This window comes from Kryptolebias marmoratus, linkage group LG9 (assembly GCF_001649575.2).
Source record: "Kryptolebias marmoratus isolate JLee-2015 linkage group LG9, ASM164957v2, whole genome shotgun sequence".
In the NCBI taxonomy this organism is placed as follows: domain Eukaryota; kingdom Metazoa; phylum Chordata; class Actinopteri; order Cyprinodontiformes; family Rivulidae; genus Kryptolebias; species Kryptolebias marmoratus.
Window position 1 is genome coordinate 1,784,098 of NC_051438.1, and position 12,399 is coordinate 1,796,496.

The window sequence follows — 12,399 nt, forward strand, 5'->3', positions numbered from 1 at the left end:
CTCATGTTACTCTTTTTTTATGACCGAGCTAATGATGAGTGTTACCAGGAACAGTTTCAGGAAAAATTAGAGGGGACTAAGTGGGTTATCACTTCTAAAAATCTTTATGTGGTTCCAGAGGGAGTGGCTTCAGCTGTTCAGCTGACAGAGGAACAGATGCAGTGGTACAGAATGGATTCAGAGGCAGTTCCTCACATTTCTCTAGCACTCCACCCAAAACATCAGGCCAAAGATTTAGGTCCCATGATAAAAAAAGCTGTTGAGGCAAAAGACTGGGTCTCTACTCAGATACCTGATGTCAGTTTCTCCCCCAGCTGCAACACTTATTCAACACAGACAGAAACACACGACTTAGTATTACTCCAACATGAATAAATCTCTAGAGACCATGGTAGAGAAAAAACAGATCACCCAGCGGTGACAGAAATGTTAAAAACCCTTCCCCTTTCGCTGTGGTCCAGTGGACCTACAGATGTGGGGTTTACTGATTGTAACCCCATTTCATTTGAGATTCAACATACACATCCAATCTGGCTTAAACAGTATCCACATAAGCCAGCAGCTAAGGAGGGGATTGAGGAAACCATTGACGGGTTGATCCAAGTAGGAGTGTTAGAACCATCCCTCTCCTCGTGGAATACACCTATCTTACCTGTAGAGAAATCAGGGACAGGTAAATTTCGCATGGCTCATGATCTGAGGGCCATAAATGCAGTTGTAAAAACACCAACAGTTCCTGTTCCTAATCCATATGTGGCCCTCACCAATTTGTCTTCTCAACAAAAATGGTTCACCTGTATAGACTTAGCGAACGCTTTTTTCTGCCTACCTCCAGCTCAGGAGTGTAGAGATATTTTCTCCTTCACCTACAAAGACCAGCAGTGGCGCTATACACGCCTGCCACAGGGCTTTGCTTTGTCTCCAGGGATTTTTAATCAGGTACTGAAACAGGCCTTGGAGGGCTGTGACCTCCCAGAAGGGACTACTTTGGTCCAGTATGTGGACGACTTGCTTTTGGCCACACCCACACCAGAATCTTGTTTGCAGGCCACTGAGTTGGTACTGTGTAGATTGGCAGAGAGAGGTTTTAAAGTAAGCAAAGACAAATTACAGGCAGTGAGTTTCTTTTTTAGGTAGGGTTATTTCACAGAAAGGTGCTGGTTTGTCTCACTCTCATCGTTCCAGTATTTTACACCACCCCAAACCACTAACTGTGAAGGAAATGTTGTCATTTTTGGGACTGACAGGGTACAGCAGAAATTACATACCTAACTACACCGGACTGACTCAACTCCTAAGGGCTTTAGTGAAAGAACAGGGCATGAGAAATCTGAGGGCGACATTGAACTGGACCCCTGAGGCAGAAACTGCGTTCATCTCCATCAAACTATTGCTCGCTCAGGCAACAGACTTAGCCCTTCCAGACTATGGACTTCCATTTTTTCTGGATGTTTCTGAAACAGAAGGAGTTGCGAATGGTGTTCTGTTTCAGAAAAAAGGGGGTGGGAGAGTAATATTAAGTTACATCAGCATCATGTTAGATACTATGGAAAAAAGACACCCACAGTGCACACAACATGTCGCTGCCCTCACAAAAATCATTCAAAAAACAGCCCACATAGTCATGGGACACCCACTACATGTACTAACATCACACAGTGTAGTCTCCTATGTCAACTCACAGACTTTCACCATGACCTCACTAAGACAACAAAGAATCAGCAAAGTGTTGGAGGCACCAAATTTAATCTTCACACACGAGGGCATTAACATGGCAGATAGAATGGGCACAGGGGAACCCCATCAGTGTGAACAAAAGGTGATGAGGGAAGAAAAAGTCAAAGAAGATCTGAAGACAGAACCCCTTTCAGAGGCAGAAGTTTTGTTTACAGATGGGTGTTGTTTTAGGAAGACAGATGGAGAATTGAGTGCTGGTTATGCAGTGGTTAGAAAGACAGAAACAGGCTTTGAGACAGTGATCAAAGGACAGCTAACGGGACAGCAATCAGCTCAGAGAGCAGAGATCAGAGCTGTAGTAGCAGCTCTTCAGTGGGCAAAAGGAAAGAAGGTTACCATTTATACAGATTCAGCGTATGCTTTTGGGGCAGCACATATTGAGTTGGGACAATGGATAAGAGCAGGGTTCAGGACAGCTGGGAACAAGCCCATTAAACATGAGGAAGAGATGAAAGAATTGGCAGCATCCTTGTTACTGCCACAGGAAGTAGCCATAGTGAAATGTCGAGGACATGACACCACAGGGACTGATGTAGCTAGAGGAAATCATCAGGCAGATCAGGAAGCCAAGAGAGCAGCAGGTTACATTTCTCAGCATCAGATGGTCAGTGTAGAAGAAGAATGTAGAATCACAGGACACTGGGATCAGGAAGTAGTTAAGAAAGCACAAAAGGGGGCATCACTGGAAGAAAAGACAGTTTGGAAGCAGAAGGGAGCAGTTGAAGAAGAAGGAATGTGGAAAGGACCAGGAGGTCAGTGGGTCTTACCTCCTGATCTGAGAGAAAAAGCATTAGAGGAGGCTCATGGACTGGGACATGTAGGGACACTTCAGATGGAAACAAATTTAAATCAGTGGTGGCACCCATACATGAAGGGCATGGTAAAAATCATGTGAAAACCTGTAATATTTGCACCTTCTACAACTCTAGACCCACCATCAAACCAGAGCTAGGCAGTTTTCCTTTGATGGTGAGGCCTGGACAAGAAAATGTTATTGATTATACAGACATGAGAATAACAGTCAGAGGGTTCAGGTATTTGTTGGTGTGTGTGGATGCATTCACAGGATGGCCTGAAGCTCATCCTACTAAAAGAGAGGATGGCAAATCCGTCATAAAGTTCCTGATCAATCAGTATATTCCTAGACATGGTTTCCCGGAGAAAGTGAGATCAGATAATGGCACCCATTTCAAAAACACTGACCTGCAGGCAGTGGAAAAAGCTTTAGGCTTAAAGCACGCATTTGGTACAGTTTATCACCCCCAGTCTCAGGGAAAGGTTGAAAGAATGAACCAAAACCTACAACAAAAATTGGCTAAAATCTGTGCACAGACTAAAATGAGTTGGTTGGATTCACTACCTGTAGCTCTTATGACCATCAGAGCTTAAATAAACCAAGGGACAGGCTTTACCCCTTATGAATTGACCACAGGGAGACCCTTTCTAGGACCCCACACAAGTCCTAGGCTGACATGGGAAAATGTGAAAAAATTGGATCATAAAGTGTATTTTAGTCAACTTAAAGCTTTGGTGTCCAGTTTTATTCAACAGGTTGCAGAGTCCCGAGGACCAGAGTCTGGCCAACCCTTACCCACCACTGAATGGGTTCTGTTAAAGGTTATAAAGAGAAAGTGGGAGGAGCCAAGGTGGAGAGGACCATTGCAGGTCATCGAGAGAACCTCACATGCTGTGAGGTTAAAAGGCAAAGGGGAGACGTGGTTCCACTGGAGTCAGTGTTCTGCAGCTGAGAAGCCCAGTTGAGCGCGGACCAAGGTCCGGGCCCAGCAGCGCCCTGAGGGATCAATAGGGATGACCCCAGCGAACTAAATATCCTTTTTGCTGAAAAGAAGGACCGCCTCGCCACCGGAAAACAAATACATAAAGAGCACACATTGTAGCTGAAGTCAGAACAGATTTATATAGAGACTTTGAAACACACATGAAGAGAACTTGGGGGTCCTAGAGGTACAACGTTACCCACCAAGCTACTAAGGACCCCTCACCGGGGAGGGCCTTCCAACTCTTCGCAGCGCAGACTTGCCGAGGGATGCAAATTTCATTGTTTTTATTTTCCTGCATTTAAAGGGGGCATGTGAGATACAGAACATCTTGAAATACAGCAGAGAAGTTTTCTTTTATTTTGTACTCATTTTTACCTGTTACTTATTCTTATTTTTATCATTTATAAGAGCATATCTAGAGTTATAGCTTTTGTTTAACCAGTGCCATATTGCTAAATAAGTTTTACTAGGGACCGCCAAAATAACCCAAAATGTTGTCCTTTAAGGATAAAAGGAAAGTGTTGGCAGTTGTGGGAGGAATGTTTGTTGTAGTTTGTGGGATTATCTTTTTGTGTGAGCATTTCTGTATTATTCCAGGGAAAGTTGAATGTGATGGACAGGAGATGTGCTCCTTGACCTCCCACTGCAGGTCTAAGAGAGATGTGAAACAGGGAGAGACACTGCCCGGTGGAAGGGCTGTGGTCCTTAGGTATGAGCCAGGGGCCACAACAACGTTTCAGTTTGATTTGTGTGAAGTAATTGACTGCGGTGGATACAATAGCAGCTATAGGCATACAGAGCTTTACCTATGTCTCCCATTTAGTTGTTCTTGGAGGGAAGTCACTCATTACACAGGCAAATGGACACCAACAAAGTCTGGCTTAACTAAGACAGTAGCTGAGTGGTGGACTCAAATAAGTTTCCAAAGGGATTATGCTATTACTCAAAATCCTGTGTCGCTGTCGTTTAATCAAGTGGTGAAGTTTCCGAATGGTGATAATTCTACCACTATCCCATATTTTATTTGGCTAGGCGCAGAGATGACTGGAAAAGATTCATATGGATATTTGGCTGTATATTTTATCCCTAAGGATGGTACCCAAAATGACACAAGCTCCCTACCGAAAGTAGAGGAAAAGACCCCACCAGTTCTCCAGGTAGACTACTCCAGGTTAAACCCAGAAGAGGTAATTGCAAGGGCCACTGGATACAGGGATAGTAATTTGTGGCTAGATTGGTTGGCAATGGCAGCAAGGGAGAATCATCTAGGTGATTGTATTGCATGTGCAGCGGCTAGACCACAGCTGCTGACTGAGCCAAACCCCTCTTTATCCCTCTGATCAGTGGGGATATAATTGCATGTTGAATTTGACGAGAGAAGCTTCACCGGTGAATTGCACCACCTTAGCAAGTGTTTTTCCTGTTATGAGAAATAACTCACAGGTTGGCCCTTTCACCCCTTATCAGAGATCAGATTACACTTGTTTTAATTTCACAACCAGATCCCCTAAACGAAACTATGGAGAAATAGATCCCACCTGGTGTAATATCACTATTCAGGTGCCAAATGATAATGATATCCGTATAGTTGGTCCATGGGCGAGGGCAGGACTGTATTATTATTGTGGAGGACAGAGACTAGTGCTAAGGATTACAGCTAACACGATAGGGGTATGTGCCATGGTCCGTTTGGCTGCCCCCTTGGTGTTGGTAGGCCGAAAACAAAACACCACCTCTCACATTAGGAGACTACTGTTGGCTCCCCCACCTACATAGATGCCGTTGGAGTCCCACGAGGAGTTCCTAAGGAGTATAAACTAGCTGATCAGATGACGGCAGTGCTGGAAAGTATTCCAGTAATTGCCGCAATCTTCCCAATCACCTCAAACAAAAATGTGGACAGGATTAATTATATTCATTATAATGTCATGAGGTTGGCAAATTTAACTAGGGATGCGGTTGAAGGCTTGGCTGAACAACTTGCTCCAACGTCTTTGATGGCAGTTCAGAACAGAATGGCCCTAGACATGTTATTGGCTGAAAAGGGTGGAGTTTGTGCAATGTTTGGAGATCTTTGTTGTTCGTTCATTCCCAACAACACGGCGCCGGATGGAAAGGTAACTAAGGCCTTGGAGGGACTTAGAACATTGTCTCATGAGATGCAGGAGGCCTCAGGGGTGGACAACCTGTTCACAAATTGGATAGATCGCACATTTGGTAAGTGGAAGTCGATTATCATGTCCCTCTTGATGTCGATAGTAGTTTTTGTGGCTATTTTGGTAACTTGTGGTTGTTGTTGTATTCCCTGCATCAGGTCTCTGTCAGTCAGACTGATTTCTTCCGCTGTAGAAAAAAAGGATGTGGCAGCAGGCCTTGTTATGCCTCTGTTGGAGAGACCAGAGGAGAATGGAGGGATTGAGCTGAGGGCAGTGTGGGCCTGAGCAGGCTGGTGTTGGTCTCTTAAGAGAGACCAAAAGGGGGATTGTAGAATAGAAGGCTTTGTATTTACTCTCCCATGCTTTATTTAGTATTAATAGCGTTGATTTAACTTAGTACTAGGAGTGGTTCAAATATTTTATCTTTAGCTGATTTAGTGTTTATCACCATTTTATATTTAGCCACCATTTTAAAAGCTTTAACAAGTAGTTGTTTAGTTTATCTGGAAAGAGAGAGATAGGTGGTACACATCCTGGAATGCGAGCAACAGACGTGCCAGCAAGGAAGGGGGAAGGAGAGACCTTTGACCTCCAGAGAAGGAAGGCAGTCACCCACCCGCTGGAGGAGGGGGAACCCAAGGGATAAAACCAGAAGAACATCCTTTGTCCTCAGACAATCCTGGGGTGATGGCTTGACTAGTTTTCAAGGTGATCTGTATCTCATTCCCATTGATTGTCTCCCAAATTCATTTGGTTTTATAATTGTATGAATATTTACTAATGGTGTTTGAATAAATGTGTTAAACTTTAAAGGTAACATCTCCAGAAGGTCTTTCCCAACAACCAACTCGGGGAGGTAGAGAACCTCAACAAGCTCTACTTAGAACCTTCTTAAGATCCAATAGTGCAAAATGCAAATTCTTGCAATTTTTTGACTGGTCTTAAGATTTTGATCAGGAGTGTCTAATTGTTACTGTTTATTCCTTTTTACATGCTAAAATTAGAATTTTAGAATGAGACTGGGCAAATGTTACTTATCTGTCAGAACTCATAATTGCTTCAACCTTGAAATGTATAGGATTGCAGTGTGTTGATTATATGTAGCCACCATAGCTTGGCAGGTCAATTATTTCTGACCAGATGTTATGTTGGTGGTGGGCTGTCTGTAAATGACTAAACATCTTTTTTTCATATTATGCAAAATGTTCACCTGATTTTTATTTCCTCTAAATTATTATGGTGAAAGAAGGAGTTCCTTCACACCAAAAAAAGTACACATTGCAATGTTTTTTTTTTTAATATATGGCTGCAAAATATTCTTTGGAGTGTATAATTTAGGATCTTTATGTGGAATTATTTGACTGACCTCTGAACAATAATGTTGTAGTTTCTCAACCATAAGCACCTGATTTTCCGCTTTTATTTATTTATTTGTGTTAATATTTATTCATCATGCCAAAGTTAAACACCAACACTGTGGCATTCTGTGAGTTTGCTTCCTGGTTACATGTTCCAGTTCCTGATTGGTTGGCAGACTAATCATCTTCAGGATCATCAGTGCTCCGGGTATTTAAGCCTGCGGTAAAGATCAGACCAACGCTGAAGTATCACCTGCTATAGGTAAACGCATCTTAGCCTTTAACAAATTCTGTTAGTTTTGCTCATGTTTCGTGTCTCCTTTGTGCGCTTAGAAATTTCTGCTTCCTGGAGCTTGTCTGATCTGTGTACCTTGCCGCCCTCATCGAAGGAGTTCTCTTTGAGCCACTGACCTGATCAGATCCGCGCTGTGCCTGTCTGCCTCCACCAAAGGATCAACTTACCTGTTGAATGTGTGCCTGTAAATACTTACCTCCGTGTTCGGAAGCAACGAAGCTGGAAACAACCATCTGTAAATACTCACCATTGGATTCCTCGCTTCACCCTCCTCTGTGTGGAACTCACCTCCTTTATCAGTAAGCACTGGATCTTCCGATACAATCTGTAAGAACTATATCCCTGTTGGCTTCCACAAATACTTACCTGTTACCTCCTCCTGGACTGGAAACTCTTGCTTGGGCCTACCTCTCCCTCCATGCCTCGCTTCAACTTTGGACCTGTAAGCAAAAAGAACAATTACCTCAGAAAACAAAGACATTCAAAGTTCAGATTGTACCCGAGACTCACCTTGCTCCTTCCTGCCGTTTCAGATCCCAATTCTCTCCCCCACTGGGAAATAACCGCACCTGTAAATAAAATCACTTACCTTTTACTCCGTCTCAGCATTCTGGTTCTTTGGTGTCGCTCACACAACTTCTCTGGTTTATGTCAGTTGAAATGTGAGACGTGGATGTTGATGGTTTTAATGTGTTAACTAATCTAATCAGAAAAGCAATCAAATAGTTTAACAAACTTTGTTTTATTTTTGTTTTACAAAAGACTGCTGTTGTGTAACAGAACTTGGAACAGGGTGAGTTAATCCATCTGTACAGACCCCAAGGTTACTATAGTGTCAGTCATCTGACTGTTTGGCTCTGTTATCGAACACTCATTTCATAACAAATTAAAGAGAAAAGACTGGAGGGCGACTGCAGCTTAGTTTGGCTTGAGTTGTCAGTTCATCTTGTGTTTGTCTTCTGTGTTGTTTCCCCTTTGTCTAGTATTTGTGTAAACCTAAGTAAAACATATTTGCTTAGAGTTTGTTTTTATAAAGTCCAGCAGGGAAAAAAAAGAAAAGAAATATAACAAAGTTGAAGAAATAATTTTTAGGAGCTAGGCTAGCAAATTAGCTTGTGTTGCTAACTCCTACTCCATCAGCCAAAAAGCTTCAGGCCTGGTACAGTTCCTCCTGGGAGACCTTTTGGACCAGCTGTTGACATCAACTGGTTTTCAGTTGACTCTCTGGCTATGTCATTCTCCCACTGACCTGTTCAGAAGCATTCCACCTGCACAGCATCATCTCCAGGAAAGACCTACCTCCTATACAGCTGCACCACAGTAAGGTACCCATCCACTTCTTACCTGGTGATGACAACAATATCAGATCTGGTTATGAAATTTAAAAAATTTAAGATGATCCAAGTTGGTAAAACAATCTTCATATCAAATCTTATACTATTAGTGACATGATGTGGGGAAAGGAGGCGAACCCAGTGCTCAGACTTATCTTTCAAAAACAAACTAATTCATTAAAATAAAAGATAATCAAAACAAAAGCTGATGTGCCAGCAAAACTAAGCATAACTAAAAACCAAAGTTATACAAAAGGGGCAAGGCGATACAAGGCAAGGCAGGTCAAGGAACAAGAGACATACCAGTGATAGCAACAGGGAACTAGAGACAATACACAATGAACCAGCAGGGTAGTGGAGAAAGTGACCAGGTTTTAAGCACTGAGGATAATGAGGTGAAGTGGGCACAGGTGAGTGATAACAATTGCTGACAGATGGAGATGGGCGTAGCAGATAAACAGGAGCAGACTGAGGATAAGTGGAGAATGGTGACAAACAAAGACAACAAGAACAAAACCAAAACCCAGATGACAGAACAACAATGAAAGAAACAATAACCCCAGAAAACAAAACATAAAGCCAATAACAAACACACTAGAATTCAGAATAATGAGATAATTACTAACATCCTTCTAGTTAAATTCTAAAGAGAACTCTTTATCAGAGTAGTCTAAATTGTTCAAATCCTTGCACAGGTGAAATCCTAAAACATTGATCCTAAATCTCAGTGGTGATTGTGGAGTTTTGGTGGTGGTGTGTGTGTTGTGTGTGTACTTCCTGGTGGGCCGTCCTGGGCTGATGATTGACATCTCGTCGCCACTCCTCCCTCACCTGCAGCTGATCAGACTAATCAGGAAGCCAGGAGTACTTAAGGCTGTGGTGGGAACCAGACCAGCGCTGAACACTGGGATATTTAAGTTAATTTGAAGTATAGATGGTAGGAGTTAATAGAGGGCAGTAGTGCAACATAAATGGATGCAAGCTGCCGTTAAAACCTAAAGAAGAAGAAGAAGAAGAAGAAGAAGAAGCAGACCAGCACTGGAGCATTACTTGCCTTGTGGTTAACGTGCTGAGCCTTTGTGAAATCCCGAGATTGGTGAACCCTGTTGTTGATGTTGTTTTGTTTTTTGCCTCAGGACTACCTAGTCACTCTGGAGCCAGTCTGGTCTACTTCCTGGAAACCCTGCTAAACTAAGTACTCACCTGTTCACCTGTGCCTGTCTGTCTGCAAGTCTGCTGCTATCCAAAAGGAAATACTCACCTGCCATCTTCTGGAGAAACGCCATCAAGCTCCACCTGGAAGAATTACTTACTGCCTCATCTCCTCTCCGAGCAGTGGATCACCTGCCTCCTCGTAAGAACATTTTTTGCCAGCAAAACAAACTACCTCGCCTTCCTTCTCATTTCATGAACTAATATTCACTCACTTACCTCATCCTCAGTTTCCAGGTCCCGATTCCAGTTCCAGTCTGCACTTTCCCTTCACTGTAAATAAACGCACTTACCGATACTTCCTGGTCTCACGTGTCTGTCTGTCGCCGAACTGCTCCTATAGAAAGGACTCTGAAACCTGACAATCTTAAAACATCCTGTTCACACATCATTTAGCTTTAGACAAACTTATAATCAAAGTGCTATTTCAGATCATCAAAGGGTTAATTTTTTCCTCAGAATACCATTGTGTTAAGACATTGGTCCATGTGGACTATAATGAACACAAACCATACTTTACAATTCCCCCTTTTAACCCCATTTAAGATGGGGTCACTAAAGCAAATGATGTCTGCCTTGCTTCTCCCTTTCTTGGCTAAAAGCATGTCAGCAAAACCAACCTCTTCCCTTCACTCTGAGCATAAAAATTAGTTAACCCCATGTTTAGATCTCATTGCTGTCAGATGTCCAAAAGAGAATTATTTATTATCACTCAATTAAGTCCCAACAGACCACTACCCTGTAACATTTTGTGATGCACACAGTGCTTTTCTCAGCTTTGGTGTGACATCACGGTTCTTACCCTTTAACTCATACTGGGCTGATGGGGTGGAGCTCTGCTAATGAGGGAGTCCCTTGTCACTGCTTCAATGTATCCTGTATCTATTGATTGAAATAACAAATTATTACAGTATCAGCTCCTGTGATCACCTGACAGCAACGTACACAAACACAACTACTGAAATGATTTAAAATCTAGGCATTAGAATACAAGTAAGAACAGTTTAGTTAGTTTTGTTTGTTTTTTTTTACAAACTTTTGACAATTTCTTATTTTAGTCCTCCTGGATTTCTTCTGCCTTCTTTCTTCTCTCTTTGCCAGACAGGTAGACTGCTTGTCTGGTAACCTTACTGGTTGCTTGATGGATTATTATGCCCTTTCTCCAAGCAACCCTTCTGGGGATTATTCTGCCCCAGGTGGAGCTTTAAAAGCAGAGATGGATTCCAAGTCTCTGCCCGACTCCTCTGAAGGTGTGCTCAGGCTCCAGTGATACCTGGTGGAGCCCTTCCCTTTAAGCCTCACAGTGTGCATTGTTCTCTCGGCCACCTGGAATGAATTGGTCCACCTGGGCATCGTCCTCTTTCTTTTTATGACTTTCATCAACACACCGGGGGCCGTGTGGGGACTGTTCTGGTCTCTGGTCATCCCACCCTGATTCTCTTGCACCAGATCAGCAAAACCTGTGACTAGAGCTGACAGGTTAACGAAAATGTGCTTTATACTCACTTGTCATGTCCTGTCTCGCTGTTCACGGCCGACCTGCTGATGGTCTGTCGGTCAGTCAGCAGCTCATACAGAGTGCCACCTGTCCCTGAATTAACTGAACTCTCAATAGACATCAAAAAGATAGGTAATGCGTCCAACCAATTCAAATTTCTTCTGAAGGAATTACTTTAAATCTATTTTTCTTTTCATTATTGGTTTGAAATAGATTTAGTAGATTTTGTGGTTTATTTCTAAACAAAGTAATAAAGCTGGTAATTTCAAATAAGCAAGTTTTAAGATGTAAATTTAGAGCTATAGTTTGTTGTTCATCAAACTCAGAGATGAGCTGTAAAATATGTAGACACATAACTGGCAAGTTTTAGTGGTGTTGAAGAAAGTAAGTTATAATGAAGAAAAAATGAACAGACAGAAACAATCCCAGTGTCATTTATATCACTCATAATCTTTAGTCTGAATTAGTCTAACCCTTAGCTTCTCGCACATAGATCCTCCAATTAAAGTCAACAGATGTTAAAGCTGTGGTGCCTGTGCAAAAAAAAAATTCAAAATCAGTTCATAAGAAGACATTTTTAATCCTAAAGGAAGAATAGAAACCTTAAAAGCTATTTTATTTCAATAAGTTATAATTTGAAGTTTACATCTGATAATCAAGAAAATTATCTAAGTTAACTCAAACGTTGTTAAGGGAAACACCCCCTTTTCTGGCCTAATAGTTGGTTTTAGATTAAATTGAGTGCAAATGACACTTCATTTAACAAAATTCTTCATCATATCGTCTGAAGATGGGTACCATCGGTGGCAGGTCAATCCATGAGCTTCATTTAGTGCTCTTTTTTTCTAAACCCTGGGGTTAAGGCCTTCTATCTGGACTATTATTATATCAATTTTTTCTGTCTGAGTGACGTCATTGCGAATGCTGGTGAATTTACAAACGCCACCATGTTGTGAGATATTAGGAAGTGTGACAGGTAATTCATTATAATTTGGGTAGATTTCTGAATTATTTTGCCACGCCTGCTG

General features: G+C 42.1%; 1 pseudogene; it reads left to right on the top strand.

Moving 5' to 3' along the window:
- Positions 1-426: 426 nt before the first annotated feature.
- Positions 427-3,498, top strand: LOC119617370 (annotated as a pseudogene).
- Positions 3,499-12,399: the final 8,901 nt, after the last annotated feature.